This window comes from Jaculus jaculus, chromosome 1 (genome assembly GCF_020740685.1).
Source record: "Jaculus jaculus isolate mJacJac1 chromosome 1, mJacJac1.mat.Y.cur, whole genome shotgun sequence".
NCBI classification, from domain to species: domain Eukaryota; kingdom Metazoa; phylum Chordata; class Mammalia; order Rodentia; family Dipodidae; genus Jaculus; species Jaculus jaculus.
Genome location: NC_059102.1, coordinates 315055765 through 315074922, shown reverse-complemented (window position 1 = coordinate 315074922; position 19158 = coordinate 315055765). Strand labels below are relative to the sequence as shown.

The following is a 19158-nucleotide window of genomic DNA, read 5'->3' as shown; positions in this document are numbered from 1 at the left end:
AGAGGTAGGAGGATTGCCATGAGTTTAGGGCCACCCTGAGACTACATAGTGAATTCTAGGTCAGCCTGGACCAGAGTGAGATCAAAAAAATAAAAATAATTAAGTTAAATAAAAATAAAATTAAAAATTAAACAAATAAAAAAGCCAGGCATGGTGGCACATGCCTTTAAAAGAAAAAAGTTTTTAAGGGTTGGGCTGGGCATGGTGGCACATGCCTTTAATCCCAGCACTTGGGAGGCAGAGGTAGGAGGATCACCGTGAGTTCGAGGCCACCCTGAGACTACAGAGTTAATTCCGGGTCAGCCTGGACCAGAGTTAGACCCTACCTTGAAAAACCAAAATAAAAAAAAAAAAAGTTTTTAAGGGATGCATAGATGGCTTAGTGGTTACGGTGCTTGCCTGCAAAGCCTAAGAACTCATAGTTGACTCTCCACATCCCACATAAGTCAGACACACAAGGTGACGCAAGCACACATGATCGCACATGCACATACGGTGGCACACATGTCTGGAGTTCAGCTGCAGTGGCTGAGGCCCTGGGGTGCCAATTCATTCATTCCCTTTCTCTCTCCGATAAAAAAATAACAATAATAAAAAGTTTTTAAAAGGGGGGTGGAAGCCAGGCATGGTGGTGCACACCTTTAATCCCAGCACTTGGGAGGCACAGGTGGGAGGATCGCTGTGAGTTTGAGGCCACCCTGAGATGACATAGTGAATTCCAGGTCAGCCTGGGCTAGAGTGAGACCCTACCTCAAAAAAACAACAAAAAAAAAGTGGGGGTGGGCTGAGGAGATAGCCACTAAAGCAACAAGGCCTGTGAGTTAACCCTGAGTTTGATTCTGAGCACCTCTGAAAACAGCTGGGTGTGGCCATGCACTCCTTTAACTCCAGTCCTTTGTGGGGAGCAGAGATCAGAGTATTGCTGAGCTCATTGGTCAGCCATCCTGACTGAAAATGGCAGCTCTAGGTTCACAGACTCTGTCTCAAGGAAACACATAGATGAGAGACATCAGAGAACACCCAAAGTTCTCCACCCTCCGTGTGCACGCAGGGCGTGCATCTGCACACACACATGCCTACATACTATACATCCACACATATGCCATGCCTATGCAAGAAAAGAGAAAGGGGCTGGAGAGATGGCTTAGCGGTTAAGCGCTAGCCTGTGAAGCCTAAGGACCCCGGTTCAAGGCTCGGTTCCCCAGGTCCCACGTTAGCCAGATGCACAAGGGGGCGCACGCATCTGGAGTTCGTTTGCAGTGGCTGGAAGCCCTGGCGCGCCCATTCTATCTCTTTCCCTATATCTATCTTTCTCTCTGTGTCTGTCGCTCTCAAATAAATAAATAAAAAATGAACAAAAAAAATATTAAAAAAAAAAAAGAAAAGAGAAAGGAGGACAGGACAGACGTGTCAGCAGTTAAAGGTGCTTGCTTGCAAGCCTCCCAAAGTTCAATTACACAGCACCTACATAAAGTTAAACTCAAAGTGGTGCATGCGCCTGTAATCTCAACACACTTAGGGTAGTGGGAGGTGGAGCATGGAGAATCTATAAATTCCCCAGCCAGATAGACTGGCACAGGAAGTGGCAAAAACAAAACAAGGGAGACCCTCTGTCAAGCAAAGTGAAAGGAGTGAACAACACCAAGGCTGTCTTCCGACTTCCACTCATGTCCCATAGTGTGAGTGCATGCCCATGCACACACACATGCACGCACACACTTAGAAAAAAAAAACCAGTTGGGTGTGGTAGCACACATCTTTAATCCCAGCATCTGAGAGGCCAAGGTTAGGAGGAACACTGTGACTTTGAGGCCACCCTGAGACTCTATTGTGAATTCTAAGTCACCCTGGACTACAGCAAGAGCCCACCTCGAAAAACCAAAAACATTAAAAAAAAAAAAAAAAAAAAAAGGAAAACAGGAGATGGAGAGATAGCTCAGTGGTTAAAGACGCTTGCTTACAAAGCCTGACAGCCTGACTCAATTCCCCAGTACCCACATAAATCCAATGTATTCTCTCTCTCTCTCTGCCTGCCTCTTGCTCTCGCTCAAGTAAGTATGCCCCCTCTCCCCCGCAGGGTCTTGTTCTAGCACAGGCTGACCTAAATTCACTATGTAGTTTCAGGCTGGCCTTGAACACACAGTGATACTCCTACCTCTGTCTCCTATGTTCTAGGATTAAAGAGTAAATAAAAATATTTTTACAAAGGAAAGAAAGGAAGGCAGGCATGGTGGAGCATGCCTTTAATCCCACTACTCAGAAGGTAGAGGTAGGAGGATCACCGTAAGTTCGAGTCCACCCTGAGACTACATAGTGAATTCCAGGTCAGCCTGAGTGAGAGTGAGACCCTACCTCGAAAACCAAAGGAGAAAAAGAAAAGAAAACGCTTGAAGAGATGGTTTAGTGGTTAAGGCCCAGGTTTTATTTCTCAGGATTCACCTGAGCAAGATGCACAAGGTGGCACTTATTTCTGCAGTTTGTTTACAGTGGCTAAAGGTCCTGGCATCCCCATTCTCTCTATCTGCCTATTTCCATCTCTCTCTCTCAAATAAATAAAATAAATTTTAAAAAAAGAAAGAAATAAAAAGCCAGGCATGGTGATGCACGCCTTTAATCCCAGCAGTCAGGAGGCAGAGGTAAGAGGATCACCGTGGGTTCGAGGCCACCTTGAGACTACATAGTGAATTCCAGGTCAGTCTGGGCGAGAGTGAGAACCTACTTAAAAAAACAAAAAACAACAACAAAAAACCAGACACTCTTTTGCAAAGCCTGATGGCCCAAGTTCTATTTCCCAGTATCCATATAAATCCAGATTTATGAGGCGCTGGTATATCGATTCTCATTCATTCTTGCCCCCTCCCTCCACCCTGCCACACCTTTCTGTCTCTTGCTCTCAAATAAATTTAAATATATATATTGGGGGGGGGGGGGTTCGAGGTAGGGTCTTGCTCTAGCCCCGACTGACCCAGAATTCACTACGTACTATCAGGGTGGCCTCGAACTCATGGTTATCCTCCTACCTCTGCCTCACGTGCACTGGGATCAAAGGCATGCATCAGCATGCCCAGCAAATAAAGCATTTGTAAAAAAGAAAAAGAGCTTGGGAGACTGCTCAGTGGTTACAGGCATTTGCTTGCAAAACCTACAATCCTGGGTTTGACTCCCAGCACCAATGTAAAGCTAGATGCAAACGCCATGTGTGCACATTCCCCTAGCACCCCAGTAAATAAAGATTTTAAAACTAAAGTAACTGCTATTTTATGTCATCCAGATTATTGTTCTTGCTCCCAAGTACTGGTTCTGTTGCCCTAAAAACTCTGATTTTGCTAGGCATAGAGGCACATGCATATAATCGCAGCAGTGAGGAAGCTGAGGCAGGAGGATCTCTAGTTCCAGACTAATCTGTAATATGTGGTGAGATCCTGTCTTACAGAAACTACAAAAAAGAGAAACTTTATTTCTCCCCTCCCACTAGATCATTTTGTGTGTGTGCAGATGTGCACTCTTGCGCACTCCTGTGGAAGCCAGAGAAGGACAACAGGTGTCATCTTGCTCTTTCACCCTGTTTCCTTCAGACAAGGTCTCTCAGTGAACCAGGAATTTGACATACATTTGGCTATACTGGATAACTAGTAAGCCCCTGTGAATCCCCCATCCCTGCCCCATTCAATTCTAGGGTAACAGGCATGCATGGCCACACCTTGCTTTTTCTTTTTTTTTTCTGAGGTAGGGTTTCACTCTAGCTCAGGCTCTCCTGGAATTCACTATGCAGTTTCAGGGTGGCCTCGAACTCACGGCGATCCTCCTACCTCTGCCTCCTGAGTGCTGGGATTAAAGGCGTGCACCACCACGCCCGGCTTTTTCAAACCTTGCTTTCTATCTGGGTGCTAGGGATCTGAACTCAGGTTCTCATGCTTCCACTGCAAGTGTTCCTACCCACTGAGCCATTTCAGTGTATTTCCTAAATACAGCCAAAATCGAGAAGTAGAGAATTCACTTTATAATACAGAGGCTCTAGCAGAAGAACTTAAGGTTGTGACAGGGAAACTGAAAATGTTTAGGCAAAGATGGTAGTGCACCCCCTTTAATCCGCACTCAGAAGGCAGAGGTAGGAGAATTGCCGTGAGTTCGAGGCCAGACTGAAACTACATAGTGAATTCCAGGTCAGCCTGGACTACAGCAGTCCCTACCTTGAAAACAACAACAAAAAATGTTTGGTTCAAACTGTTTAAAAAGATTGTTTGGGGGCTGGAGGGATGTCTTAGCAGGTTAAGGCAGTTACCTCTAAAGCCAAAGAACCCAGGTTCAATTCCCTAGGACCCAGGTTAGCCAGGTGCACAAGGTGGCATGTGTCTGGAGTTTGTTGGCAGTGCCTAAAGGACCTGACATGCCCATTCTCCAGCTTGATCTGCCTCTTTCTCTCTCTCAAATAAATTTAAAAATAAATAAATTTTTAAAAATTGGGCACACTCTCCTGTTGCTATTGGTCCACCTTATGTTGGTCAGGAGGTCATTTTCCCCTACCACTATGGGATTTCCCCTCAAGTCTGTAAGCCAAAATAAACCTTTATCCCACAAGCTGCTCTTGGTCGGGTGATTTCTGCCAGCAACGCAAACCTGACTGTAACTGTAAAGTTGGTACTGAGGAGTGGTGTCATTTGCTGCTAGACACCTGACTGTGTGGCTCTGGCCTTTTGGAGCTGATCTTCTAAAGTAATGTAGGAGGATTTGAAACTTTGGCCTAAAAGACACCTTGCAGTGCTAGAACTACAGCTTGATGGACTATTCTGGTCAGAGTTAAAAGACCTAAATTCAGTAAGAACTATGGATTATGAGGTTCAGCTTATGAGGGTGAGAAACAGCTTTGCCTGGACTGGGCTAGAAGCAGTTTGTATAAAAAGCTTGCTGCTATGCCCAGGTCCTGACAATTTGTGCAGGGTTGCTTTGAGTAGAAATGGACTGATATGATGGCAGTGACCTTGGGATGACTCAGAAAGCATCATGGTGCTCAGAAGTGACAGAGGAGTACTCAGCATGAAATATCTCTATCACACCTTCCAAGGTTCGGGGTCCATTGCAGAAGAGGTGGTGGAACGAATGTAAGAGCCACAGGAAGAGTAGGACTCCTTACAATGTGCTCCCCCACACACACACAATGGCCTGGATATCCATGACCTCACAGTGCCTGACACTACCTACACAAGACCATCATAATAGGAGGAAAAGATCATGACATCAAAATAAGAGAGACTGATTGAGAGGGGGATATAATGGAGAATGGAGTTTCAAAGGGGAAAGTGGGAGGAGGGAGGGAATTACCATGGGGTATTGTTTATAATCATGGAAGTTGTCAATAAAAAAATTAAAAAATAAAAGAAATGGACTGATGTGAGGGATATGGCACAGATATGAAATCTTTGGGCTGATACTTCAGCCCATTCAGCTGCAATTATATGAGATTACAACCTTTGAGACTGGGCCAGTTGACCAGCACTGCAACAGAAATGAATGTAGACTCTTGCAGGGGACTGAGTACTCAAGGAATGTCCTGTTCTTCAAAGTCTGCTTTATTGCCCCCCCCCCCCCACCGCCCTCCGATTAACAAACTGGTACCATACCTGGTATTGTGGTATATAAGAAATGCAGGAAAGACAGGGTCATTGAGTTTGTAACACAGTCTTGTATTTTGGAAATGGCCATGAGCAGTGTGAAGCAGGTTTGCTGGATGCCTGCATGGAGACCCAATGAAACCTTGAGGATGACCCGTGGCTTGCAGTGGAGACCCAGTGGAGATGCCAGGACCACAAGATGGCTAAGAGCTACTGGCTCCAGATGAAGTTTTCCAGGACTGTGAGTAGCCTAGCTGGAGGGGCAGAATTGGAACTCCAGACACTTGTTGCTGGTTAGAATTATTGGACTTGGAGACTTGTCACTGACTACAGTTGTTGGACTTGGAGCCATGGAGTTTGGTGTTTACCCCGTTTAAATCTTCTATTGTTCAATATTTCTTTGCTATGACCAATGCCATCTTTTGCACTGTGAATATTTATTCTGTGCCATTATGGGATTTGGGGGGATTTTTTGGTATTATGGCTCAGTTAAAAGATCTTGGATGCCAAGTGTGGTAGCGCACGCGTTTAATCCCAGCACTCGGGAGGCAGAGGTAGGAGGATCGTCATGAGTTCGAGGCCACCCTGAGACTACACAGTGAATTCCAGGTCAGCCTGAACTAGAGTGAGACCCTACCTCAAAAAACCAAACAAACAAAAAATCTTGGACTTGCCGGGTGTGGTGGCGCACACCTTTAATCCCAGCACTAGGGAGGCAGAGGTAGGAGGATCGCTGTGAGTTCGAGGCCATCCTGAGACTACATAGAGAATTCCAGATCAGCCTGGACTAGAGTGAGACCCTACATCAAAAACAAAAAGATCTGCGTGAGAATGAAAATACTTAGTAGCAGAGGCCAGTAAGTTAAAAAGGAGACATAAAGGGAAGAGAAAGGAAGGGAGGAGGGTACTTAATAGGTTGATATTGTATATATGTATGTACAATGATTGTGATGGGGAGGTAATATGATGGAGAATGGAATTTCAAAGCGGAAAGCGTGGGGGGTGGGGAGGGAAGGAATTACCATGGGATTTTTTTAATAATCATGGAAAATGCTAATAAAAATATTAAAAAAAAAACAAAAAGAAAGATCTTGGACTATGAGAATGTTTGAACATCATTAGGATTGATCAAAACTATGGGGACTTTTAAAGATGGACTGAATGTATTGGATTTTACATCATGGATGGTTATAAGTTTATGGGGGCCAAGGGCAGAATGTGGTGGTTTGATTTGGGTGTTCCCCATAAACTTAGGTGTTCTGAACACTAGGTTCTCAGCTAATAGAGATTTGGGAATTAACACCTCCAGGAGGCAGTGTATTGTTGGGGGCGGGCTTATGGGTAGTATAGCCAGTTTCCCCATGCCACTGTTTGGCACACTCTCCTGTTGCTATTGTCCACTTTATGTTGGCCAGGGGATGATGTGATTTTTCCCCTGCCATTATGGGGCTTCCCCTCAAGTCTGTAAGCCAAAATAACCCCCCCCACACACACACACAAATTGATTTTAGACAAAACAAAACAAAACAAAAACCAAATTCTAATCAGGCAGGCATGGTGGCTCACACCTATATTGCCAGCACATTGGAGAATGAGATAGGAGGATTGCCATGAGCTCAAGGCCAGCCTGGGCTACAGAGTGAGTTCCAGGTCAACCTGGGATACAGTGAGACTCTGCCTCAAAAAAGGGGGCCTAAGATGGCTTAGTGGTTAAGCGCTTGCCTGTGAAGCCTAAGGTTCCAGGTTTGAGGCTCGATTACCCAGGACCCATGTAAGCCAGATGCACAAGGTGCCGCATGCATCTGGAGTTCGTTTGCAGTGACTGGAGGCCCTGGTGTGCCCATTCTCTCTTCCTCTTTGTCTGTCGCTCTCAAATAAATAAAAATAAACAAAAAAGGGGGGAAGGCTGAAGAGATGGCTCAGCAGTTAAGGTGCTTGCTTGAAAAGACAGACAGCTCAGGTTTGATTCTCTAGTACCCACTTGACCTAGATGCACAAAACGGTGCACCCATCTGGTGTTCCTTTACAGTGGCAAAAGGCCCCACTATGCCCATATTTTTATTATCTCTCCCTCTCTCTCCCCACTTCTCCCTGTCTTTCTCTCTGCTGACAAATACTTTTTTTAAAATCCAAGAAAAAAAGCCAGACGTAGTGGCACACGCCTTTAATCCCAGCACTTAGGAGGCCGAGGTAGTGGGATCACAGTGAGTTCAAGATCACCCTGAGACAACAGCCCTTCCTTATCCATATAATTTAACAAACCCCTGTCAAGGACCAAGCACAGTCTTACATCCTTATATACTTTGTCATTTGATTAATAAAGTTCCTCCATCATCCTGAGTAATTTCATTAACCAATCATCTAGTTTAATGACTTGTTTTTAATTTAATTTAATTTTTTTTTCGAGGTAGGGTCTCACTCTATCCTAGGCTGACCTGGAATTCACTATGGAATCTCAGGGTGGCCTCGAACTCAAAGCCATCCTCCTACCTCTGCCTCCCAAATGCTGGGATTAAAGGCGTGCGCCAACACGCCCAGCTCTAGTTTAATGACTTTTAACTCCACTCCAGTAATTCAATTTACTGTCCTATCTGAGCATACCATTCAGTATTGTCCCATCCTCTGATTGCAACCTCCAATCACATGATCCGTTTTAAATTCTTTGATGCTACTTCAAAATATTTATTAAGACTGGGAATAGTGGTACATGTTTTAATCCCAGCACTAAGTAGGCTGAGGTAGGAGGACTGCCATGAGTTTAAAGCCAGCCTGAACTATAGAGTGAGTTCCAGGTCAGCCTGGAGCTAGCATGAGACCCTATCTTGAAAAACCAAAAAGAAAAAGGTATTTATTAAATCTGCCCTACCTTTCACTTCTATGGCCACTGCTATGGTTCAGATTCTAACAATCTCTCACATGGACAACTACAACTGCTTCTTTTAAGAAATCTCTCTACCACTAATTTTTTTCTTTCTTTCTTTTTGATTTTCCCCATCTTTTAAAAAAATATTTTTATTTTATTTTTTAATTTTTATTTATTTATTTATTTGAGAGACACAGACACAGAGAGAAAGACAGAGGGAGAGAGAGACAGAATGGGTGCGCCAGGGCTTCCAGCCACTGCAAAAGAACTCCAGATGCAAACTCCAGATGGGTGCATCCCCTTGTGCATCTGGCTAACATGGGTCCTCGGGAATGGAGCCTCAAACCGGGGTCCCTAGACTTCACAGGCAAGCACTTAACTGCTAAGCCATCTCTCCAGCCCCTTCTTTGGTTTTTTGAAGTAGGGTCTCACTTTAGCTCAGACTGACCTGGAATTCACTACATAGTCTCAGGGTGGCCTTGAGCTCACGGTGATCCTCCTACCTCTGCCTCCCCAGTGCTGGGATTAAAGGCGTGCAGCCTGCTCCCCCTCCCCTTTTTTTGAGGCAGGGTCTCATTCTAGCCAAGGCTGACCTAGAACTCATTCTGTAGCCCATCATGGCCTCAAACTCATGGTGCTCAGCCCCTTGAGTGCTGCAATTAAAGGTGTACACCACCTCTATACCATTTTTTTAATGAATTTCTTTATTTGAGAGAGATGTAGAGGCAGATAGAGAGAAAGGGCATGCCGGTGTGTCCAGCCACTACAAACGAACTCCAGATGCATGTGCCACTGTGCATCTGGCATACGTGGGTACTAAGGAATCGAATATGGGTCCTTTGGCTTTGCAGGCAAGTGCCTTAAATGCTAAGCCATCTCTCCAGACCCCCCATTTTTTTAAATCCTCTTTTTCTTCTTTGTTTTGTTTTTCAAGGGAGGGTCTCACTCTAACAAAGGCTGACCTGGAATTCACTATGGCATCTCAAGGTGGCCTCGAACTCATGGCGATCCTCCTACCTCCGCCTCCCGATTTCTGGGATTAAAGGTGTGCATCTCCATGCCCGGCTGTCTCTGTACCATTTTTTAGGCTATCCCTTTTGCCTGAATTTTCTTCTCATTTCTCTATCTCACATTCCCATAACTACTTTTTCAGATGGCTAATTTCTACTCATAAGAGTTACCTCAAATGCTATCTTCAAACTGCATTTTCTACACCACAGCTAATTAAGTAATCCTCTTCCATGCTCTTAAGCAACATTGCATATTTTCTTTATATTGGTGTACCAAAATGGTTTGTGTGCTTAATATTTCATTAGGTCCTCCAATTCACAGGACAGAAGCAGATCCATCTTTATTCTCTGAATGCACAGTAGCAGACAGCTGTAGAAGCAGCGATCAGCACAAAGACTAAAGCTAGAAACTGAACTGCAAGCTGGAATGTAGCTCAACTGGTACAAACTGAAGCCCTATGTTGATCTCTCAGCACCACATAAATGAGGCATGGTGGCACATGCCTATAAACCAGCACTTGGGGGACAGAAACAAGAAGATCAGAAGTTCAAGGTCATCCTTGGCTACATAGTGAGGCCAGCCTGAGCTACAAGAGACCCTGTTTAAAAAGGGGGGGGGATTCCAGGTCAGTCTGGGCCAGAGCAAGACCCTATCTTGAAAAAAGAAGAAAATAACAACAACAAAAACACAGGACTGAGGAGTTGGCACAGTGGTTAACAGCACTTGCTTGCAAAGCCTGCCTGGTTGGGTTTGATTCTTCAGCAACCATGCAGAATCAGCCCCAAGTGACACTTACATCTGGTGTTCAGATGCATCAACAGGAAGCCTTGGCATGTTAATACACGCAGGCACACACACACATATGCAAGTAAATATTAGCATTAAAAACAAATGAGGGGGCTGGAGTGATGGCTTAACAGTTAAGGCATTTGCCTGCAAAGCCAAAGGACCTCAGTTAGATTCCTCAGGACCCACATATGACAGCTGCACAAGGGTGGCACATGCGTCTGGAGTTCATCTGTAGTAGGCTGGAAGCCCTGGCATGTCTGACTCTACTCTTCTCTTCTCTCTTCCCTCCCTCCCCCCCACCCGCTTGCAAATAAATTTTTTTAAATATATTTTGAACAAAAAAAAAAAGAAAAAAAAAAAAAAAGAACCAGGTATGGTGGCACACTCTATGAATTCAAGGCCAGCCTGAGATTACAGAGTGAGTTCCAAGTCAGTCTGGGTTAGAATAAGATCCTACCTTGAAAAAACAAAACAAAAACTGAATAACAACAAAAACAAAATGCATGAAAGTCCAAGAGTGAGAGGACTCCACCAAAAAGAGACATATACAGCCAGGCCTGGTGGAACATTCCTAAATCCCAGAACAAGGGAAGCTAAAGCAGATAGTAAGTTTGAGGCCACCTGGGCCATACACTAAGACCCCATCTCAGAGAGAAAGAAACTCAGTTACCATGGATATACTATGGCTAGCCAGAACTGTTTCCGTACCTTAAAGAATACCCATACCACATCACCCTACTCAGTAAGAAGTGATTCTGTCCATTTTATATACCACGAATCTGAAGCTAAAATGAGAAGTTATATACATAACTCATGCTAGAATGTATATTCAGCATGCATGAGGCCTTAGATTCTATCCCTAGCACCAAAAACAAAGAAGGAAAAATAGAAGCCAGAAATGGTGGTGCACACCTTTAATCCCAGCACTTGGGAGGCAAAGGCAGGAGGATTATCATGAGCTCAAGGCTGACCTGAGACTACAAAGTGAATTCCAGGTCAGCCTAGGCTAGAGCAAGACTCTACCTCAAAAAACTAAAAATATATTTTTTTAAAGAAAGGAGCCAAATGTGGTGGCGCACACCTTTAATGCCAGAACTCAGGAGGCAGAGGTAGATCATCATGAGTTCAAGGCCACCCTGAGACTACATAGTGAATTCCAGGTTAGCCTGGGTCAGAGTGAGCCTCTACCTCAAAAAAAAAAAAAAAAAAAAAAAAAATTTAAAAAGGAAGGGGTCAGGTGTAGTGAGTGGCTCACGCCTTTAATTCCAGCACTCAGGAGGCAGAGGCAGGAGGCCACCCTGAGACTACATAGTGAATTCCATGTCAGCCTGGGCTAGAGTGAGACCCTACCTCAACCCCCCCCCCAAAAAAAGGGAAGGGAAAATAGAAGCACAGTGATGAGGGTTCAGAAAGGTAAAGATCCAGTAGAGCCTGGTCGCCATCCCCAACTCTCAAAAAGCCAAGATGTGAGGACAAAGAGACTCCTTACAAAAAGGGAAAGGGGGGCTGAAGAGATGGATCTGCGGTTAGGACACTTGCCTACAAAACCTAAACACCCCAATTTGATTCCCCAGTACCCACATGAAGCTAGATGTACAAAGTGACACATGCGTCTGGAGTTTGTTTGTAACAGCTGGAGCCCTGGCGCACCCATTCTCTCTATCTCTCTTCTATCTTTCTGCTTGCAAAGAATAAATAAATGGGGAATGCTCATCCTGGAATCTCAGGGCATGAGTTCTGAAATGTGAAAAGGAAATATAACCCACACATAGGCTTGAGAGCCCAGGTAATCCCCCAAAGCAGGGAAACAGCTGGGAAAGAGCCATTCAACTACAGATGAGTTCTCCTTGTTTCCTTATCTCTGTTCACCTGATGTCACTGGCTACAGATCAAAGTGCTGAGAAAAACCAAGGTCTTCTTCACAGCAGGCAACAGAAGAAAACTGAAAACTCCTTAGAGCCCCTCAACTTTTCCATGTCCCTCTACCACCTGTTCCCTCTGGCTAGCTGTTGATTATGCAGAGATTATGCAGGTAGGTTTCACATTAAACCAATGGGAAGAGCAGGGTATTCTAGGGTTGCCTAACTCAAAGTGCCCTTAAACCTCAAGCAATTAAAAAATATCCCCTCATACTTTGCTCTGATAAAATGAGGCAAAATACAGGTAAATACAATAGTCCTAATTATACACTGGTGTAATTCCACAACAGGACTTAATCCTCTAAGGGTTAACTCCCTTCATTTGAGAGGGGAAAGAGGCACCTTCTATCCCAGGCTGAATCATCAAGGCACCAGGCATTCTATGTCAGTGGTTCTCAACCAGGTGCAAATTTGCCCCCCAGGGAACACTTGGCAATGCCTGGACACAATTATGTTTGTTATGCCTGGGGAGAAAAGGTTATTATGAGCATGTGACAAGGCCAGCAATACTGTTAAATAACCTATAATGCACAAGACAGTTCTCTCCACAACAAAAATTTATCTGCTCCAGGGGCTGAAGAGGTGGCTCAGTGGTTAAGGCACTTGCCTGCAAAACCTAATGACCAGAGTTTGATTCCCCAGTACCCATGTAAACCCAGATGCACAAAGTGGTACATGCATTTAAGAGTCCATTTGCAGTGGCTGGAGGCCCTGGTGCGCCCATTCTCTCTGTCTCCTATCTCTCTCTACTTGAAAATAAATAAGTAAAAGTAAAAATAAATTATTTGGTCCAAAATGTCAATAAAGCTTAATTTAGGTGGAATGTGATGAACTATCAAAAGAACACACACCACTTTCTATACCAGCTGTACAAATGGAAGCATCAGGTCTCTCCAACCCAAACCCATCGAACTGTATTCCAGAAGAAAAGAAAGGCCAGGGCTGGAGAGATGGTTTAGTGGTTAAGGCACCTACCTGGGAAGTGTAAGGACCCAGGTTCAATTCCCTAGAATCCACATAATCCAGATGCACAAAGTGACACATGCACACAAGTGTCTTTGCAGAATTCTCTCTCATAAATAATAAAAATAAATAAACAAACTTTAAAGAAAAAGAAAGGCCAGTCAGACTTATTTAACTCATAAGTCCCAAGTAGCACAAAGGAGTTTTATCTCAGCCCAGCCTGCCTCCTCCATAACCTGCTGTTACCATTCAGGTGAATAGCAGGTGGCAGAGATATACTTCCTTCTGGTCCATCCCAGGAGGTCTACTCTGACCTAGTTCAATCTGGAGTTCTGCGGGAATAAGAGAAATGGCATCCTCTTTAAGACAGACAAAAAGGATATTGCTCAGAGGCCTCTCATTTATAAAGTCCTGAAACTAGATAATATAGCAGACCCTTCCTTGTTAGCTCACTAGTCATACTTACATTACTTATTTAATGAAGCAAAACATAGCAGAAGTGAAAGTTTCCCAAGGACACATCCTCAGGAAAAATGTCAGGGGGATGGCATGCAGGCTAATAGGCAGGTCTCCCCACTTAATTATCATCTAGGACTGTAAATTAACTCAGCAACCCAGTCAGGTGGTCTAGAAATCTAAGTTCAGGATTAAAAGAATGTCACCAACTTCCTCCTAAACCAAAATATTCTCAGCTTTCTCTGTGCAGGAAGCAAAGAAGTTCAACTTGAAGATCTTCAATGAAAGATGTCAGAGTAGTAACAAGAATGGGCTGGAGCCGGGCGTGGTGGCGCACGCCTTTAATCCCAGCACTCGGGAGGCAGAGGTAGGAGGATTGCCATGAGTTCAAGGCCACCCTGAGATGACAGAGTTAATTCCAGGTCAGCCCGGATCAGAGTGAGACCCTACCTCAAAAAGCCAAAAAAATTAAAAAAAAAAAGAAAAAGAAAAAGAAAAAGAATGGGCTGGAGCCGGGTGTGGTGGTGCACACCTTTAATCCCAGCACTCGGGAGGCAGAGATGGGAGGAGAGCCATAAGTTTGAGGCCACCCTGAGATTACATAGTGAATTCCAGGTCAGCCTGAGCTAGAATGAAACCCTACCTTAAAAAAAAAAAAAAAAAAAAAAAAAAAGTATGGGCTGTAGAGAGGACTGCATGGCAAGGTGCTTGCCTGCAAAACCTAACAACCAGGATTCGTTTCCCCAATACCCACATAAAGCCAGATGTACAAAGTGGCACATGGATCTGGAATTCATTTGCAGTGGCTAGCAGTCCATTCTATTCATAAATAAATAAAAATATTTTTTTTAAAAAAGAGCCCGATGTGGTGGCACAAGCTTTTTAGTCCCACCACTCAGGTGGCAGTTGTAGGAGGATAGCCATGAGTTTGAGGCCACCCTAAGACTACATAGTGAATTCCAGATCAGCCCTCAGGAGGTAGAGGTAGGAGGATTACTGTGACTTTGGGGCCAGCCTGGGACAGAGTGAGTGCCAGGGGAGCCTGGGCTAGAGTGACATCCTACCTCAAAAAGGAAAGAAAGAACTCAACTGCCAAAAACTGAGAAAAACACTCTTGATTCCAATGGCTGGGGTGAGTTTGAGATACTAACATGATGTGTTAAAAAAAAAAAAAAAACTTTAAAAAATATTTATTTATTTACTTGAGAGGGGGAGGAGACAGATACACAGAGATAAATGGAACACCAGAGTCTCTAGCTACTGCAAATGAACTTCAGACACATGTGCTACCTTGTGCATCTGACTTATATGGTCTTGGGGAATTGAACCTGGGCTCTTTGGCTTTTCAAGCAAGTACCTTCAACACTAAGCCATTGCTCCAGACCCTAAAAAATAATTTTAGAGCTGGGCATGGTGGTACATGCCTTTAATCCCAGCACTTGGGAGACAGAGGTAGGAAGATCACTGTGAGTTCAAGGCCACCCTGAGACTACATAGTGAATCGCAGGTTAGATTGGGGTAGAGTGAGACCCTACCTTGAAAAGCTCCCCACCCCCGCCAAAAAAAATTAAATATTTAGCCTGGCATAGTGGCACACACCTTTAATCCCAGGACTTGGTAAACAGCAGTAGGAGGATGGCCATGAGTTCAGGTGACCATGAGACTACATAGTGAATTCCAGGTCATCAAGAGCTAGAGTGAGACCCTACCTTGAAAAACAAAACAAACATGGAAGCCCTGGCGCACCCATTCTCCTCTCTCTCTTCCCCTCTTCCTCTGTCAAATAAATAAATATTTTAAAAGAGTATTCCTTAATGTAAAATTTAAAAAAAGAAAGAAAAACAAAACAAACAAACCAAAAGTACAACAAAACACAGTTTTATTGCCGGCATGGTGGCCCATGCCTTTAATCCCTGCACTAGGAAGGCAGAGGTAGGAAGATCGCTGTGAGTTCGAGGCCACCCTGAGACTACATAGTAAATTTCAGGTCAGTCTGGGCTAGAGCAAGAACCTACCTTAAAAAAAAAAAGAGCTGGGTGTGGGGGCGCACGCCTTTAATCCCAGCACTCGGGAGGCAGAGGTAGGAGGATTGAGGATCGCCTAGAGTTTGAGGCCACCCTGAGACTACATAGTGAATTCCAGGTCAGCCTGAGCCAGAGTGAGACCCTATCTCAAAAAACAAACAACAACAACAAAAAAAGTTATTTATTTTCAAGCAGAGAAGAGAGGGAGGGGGAGAGGAAGAAAGGATGGGCACAATAGGGATTCAAGGCACAGCAAACAAACTCCAGACACATGTGCCACTCAGTGCATCTGGCTTTACATGGATACTGGGGAATAAAACCCAGGCCAGCAGGCTTTGCAAGCAAGTGCCTTTAATTATTGAGTCTTCTCCTCAGTCCACAAGGTGGTTGGTTTGCTTTCCTTTGGTGCCTGCACATAGTAGACAGGCACTCTTCCACTACGCTACATTCCTGCCTAGAACAATTCTTGATTCTTTTCTGAATTTCCAGGAGTGCTAGTTTATTTGTTTGTTTTCCTTATCGAGAGGTCCAAGTTAGCCAAGGGCCTGTGTGTTTGTGTGTGTATGTATGTATGTATGTATGTGCGTATATTATATATATAGAGAGAGAGACAGAGAGTGAGAGAGAGACAGAGACAGAGTGTGTGTGTATGTGTATGTATGTATAGAGAGAGAGTGTGAGAGAGAGACAGAGACAGAGAGAAAAACTTCCTCCTTGATGGTCATTCTCCATGGGGTGCCCACGACTAAGCACTCTTGTCTCATCCTGTACAGGGATGACTACTCTAACTTTTGAGGCACTCTGACTTCTCTGAAGCAGAGGATGTGTAGAAGAAATAAGTAATGTTTTAAAATGAAAATGGTGGTTTAGTTTCTTCCTTACAGGAATGATATCTGTACTTCCACAAGATAACTAGAAATGTTTGACTTTCTCAGAAACATTTAGAAGAGGGTCACATAAAAGAACAACAACAACAACAAAAAAGACATGAGTGGAAGTAAAAACTATACGGGAAATCTTAACAATACTTAAAAAAGTTTCTTGCTGGTGGGACTAGGAAAAGGTAACCAAATATATCTGAAAATCATAGTTACATAGTATATTTTCAAGAGAAGATACCAGGAACTTTGCACAGTTAGGGGAGAAAGAGAAAGTAAACTAGAGGAAAAGCCTTCTCATGGAAATGTACCTTAGCAACCCTCTAATATCAACAATTTGGTAGACAATGTACAACTTTCCATATGTTAAACAAGGTTCACTCAGAGCTGAGCAAGAAGGCTAGCCAGTAACAAACCAAACCTGGGAGAGCTTGTCCCAAGACACCTAATTTCCTCTTTTACTTCCTCCTATCTACCACCAGTTACTAGAAAAGAGTGAATGTAGCAAACCTTAATGAACTCAGATGAGTGAGTAAAACTCACTAGCATCTACTTCATTAACTGGCTTCAACCCCAATGCAGTTCCATTCCCTTCCATTGCTTAAAAACTATACATACATACATACATACATATATATATAATTTTTTTTAATTAAAAGTTTCAGACTTCAGACTTACCTCTGCAAGTGACTTAAGTTCCCAGGTCTCTTCCTAGCACAAGTTTCAAAGCCAGCAGAAAAACAAAAACAAAAACAAAAAAAACAAATAAGGTAGGGAAAGAGTCAAATTTGAAGTTTTATTTTGAAACTTCCAAGGCCCAGAGTTTGTCAATCTCAGAGGCAAAAACTTAAGACACTAAAGCCATTTTATCGGACTGCTTCACTCCAAGCTAAGAAGAGAACTCACCCACAACATAATTCCCAAGCTCTGTTAGTCAATTAACAAAATAATATCAACTCCAAAAACTTCCAATCTCAATGGCTCATGGCAAGAAAGGTCTCAATTCAACACCTTCTGGAGGAAACCATCATCCTGGTACCTTCTCACCTTCCTCTTTAATGTCTTATTCCACCTATTTTGTTACAACATAAGTGTTAACAGAGAACTGGGAGGAAAGTGGTCACAGCTTTAAAAAAAAAAAAAAAAAAAAAAAAAAAAAACTATTTCATTTATCAGACGGGAACCATCCTTCAAATTCCATCTTCACCCTTTTAGCACACCATGAGAACAAAATATTCACCGGAGCAACATCCACTCACATCTACATTTTGGTAAGGGATGTTTTATTGACCCCCTCCTCACGCTTAAAACAGGAAAAGGAGGCTGTGAAAGGAAGGCACATTTAATAAACCTGACTGCCTAGATGCGGGGCTATCACTCCTGCGTCCTCCTCTGACTTCTAGAGCCTCCCACCTTGGCACATAAGGGTACAGTACAGCTGTGTCTCTTCCTCCATTCTTATATTGTTAATTGCTATAAACTAGAAAAGTGCCTTACTCATCCATCCTGGACACCAGTTTTCCTATTCTCCCTTTTCGTAACCAGAAAAAAACAAAACCAAAAAAAAAAAAAAACAAGAGCAATAAGCAAGAGTCTTTTGGAAAGCAAATCCAGTTGAACCTTCATTCAACCCCAGTTCTCCAAACACACATGACCATTCCCTCCTGCCCTTCCCACCCTATTAAAAGCCAAGGGCCTGGCAATTAAAACTGGCTGCAACTGATGCTATTTAACTCTGCTGTCTTTCTCTCCACAGGGGAAAAGAAAACCTCTAAACCTGTATCGCCCGAGCGGTCCCACTGCCCTATCCCAGTCCCATCCCATTCCCCTTCCTTCCAAACTTTCCTCTCAGTCTCTCACTTTCTCCATGACCTCCTCACACCTACACTCTCTCCATTTCCCAAACCTTCCCTCTCTCCTTTTCCACCCAAATTCTCCCCTAGGCCCTTCCCCCTCCCACTTGCAATTTTACCACTTTCAAAACCTCCCGTGACAAAACGTCTTGAGCCCAATTCTCACTTTCTCCCACGTCCTCACCACAGCACTCACGGGAGTCCGGTCCTGCCTTCAACCACATGCCACCAGCCGGCCCCCAGTCCCCTTCACACCCTCGGCCTCTCCCGCCGGCCCCGACCCCTTTCAATCCGCGGGATCGCGGCCCCACTCCCCCACCTGGGCCTCCCCCACACCCCCGGCCGGGCCCAGCCTGGGCCCTTGTTTACGCCCCTCCCCACGCTCCCACTCGGGCGCCTCGACCCCTGCCCTCTCCCACAGTTGCCATCGCCCCTGCACGCCCCCCTCGGCCCTTCCCCTCCCCCACCTCGCAGCGTCCCGTCACCTCCCTCTCCGAGGGTTCTCAGGCTGGACGTCGCCGCCACCTCCCCCTCTACTTTCCTTCCCCAAGCCCTGAGCGGCCCCGCCCGGCCCCGCCCCGCCCCGTCCCACTCGACTCCCCCTCCCCACTCCGGCCTGCCCTCCGCCTCACTCTCGGCTCAGGCTCGGCGCCGCCATGTTGGATCCATCCGCGCTGCTCTCCCGGGCCTGTCTCACGGCGCCGCATCCGGGCCCCAGCCGCCGCCGCCGCCGCCGCCAGCGCCGCCGCCGCCGCCGCGGGCGTGGGGGAGGGGAGAGGCGGGCGGGGGTGGC

At 44.8% G+C, this 19158-nt stretch overlaps 1 protein-coding gene across 3 annotated transcripts in view; it reads right to left on the bottom strand.

Moving 5' to 3' along the window:
- Dedd (death effector domain containing) overlaps positions 1 to 19090 on the bottom strand; it is a 40705-nt gene extending 21615 nt beyond the window's left edge. Inside the window, exons 1-2 of one of the 3 annotated variants that reach the window (XM_004671131.2) lie at positions 18998 to 19090; positions 17191 to 17223 (exon numbers count right to left, since the gene is read on the bottom strand). The gene's annotated coding sequence lies outside the window, so the exon portion shown is untranslated. Of the gene's footprint in view, positions 1 to 17190; positions 17224 to 18549; positions 18569 to 18832; positions 18932 to 18997 lie in introns of those variants that run through there. The other 2 variants (XM_045151406.1, XM_045151407.1) reach the window with 2 other exon arrangements.
- Positions 19091 to 19158: the final 68 nt, after the last annotated feature.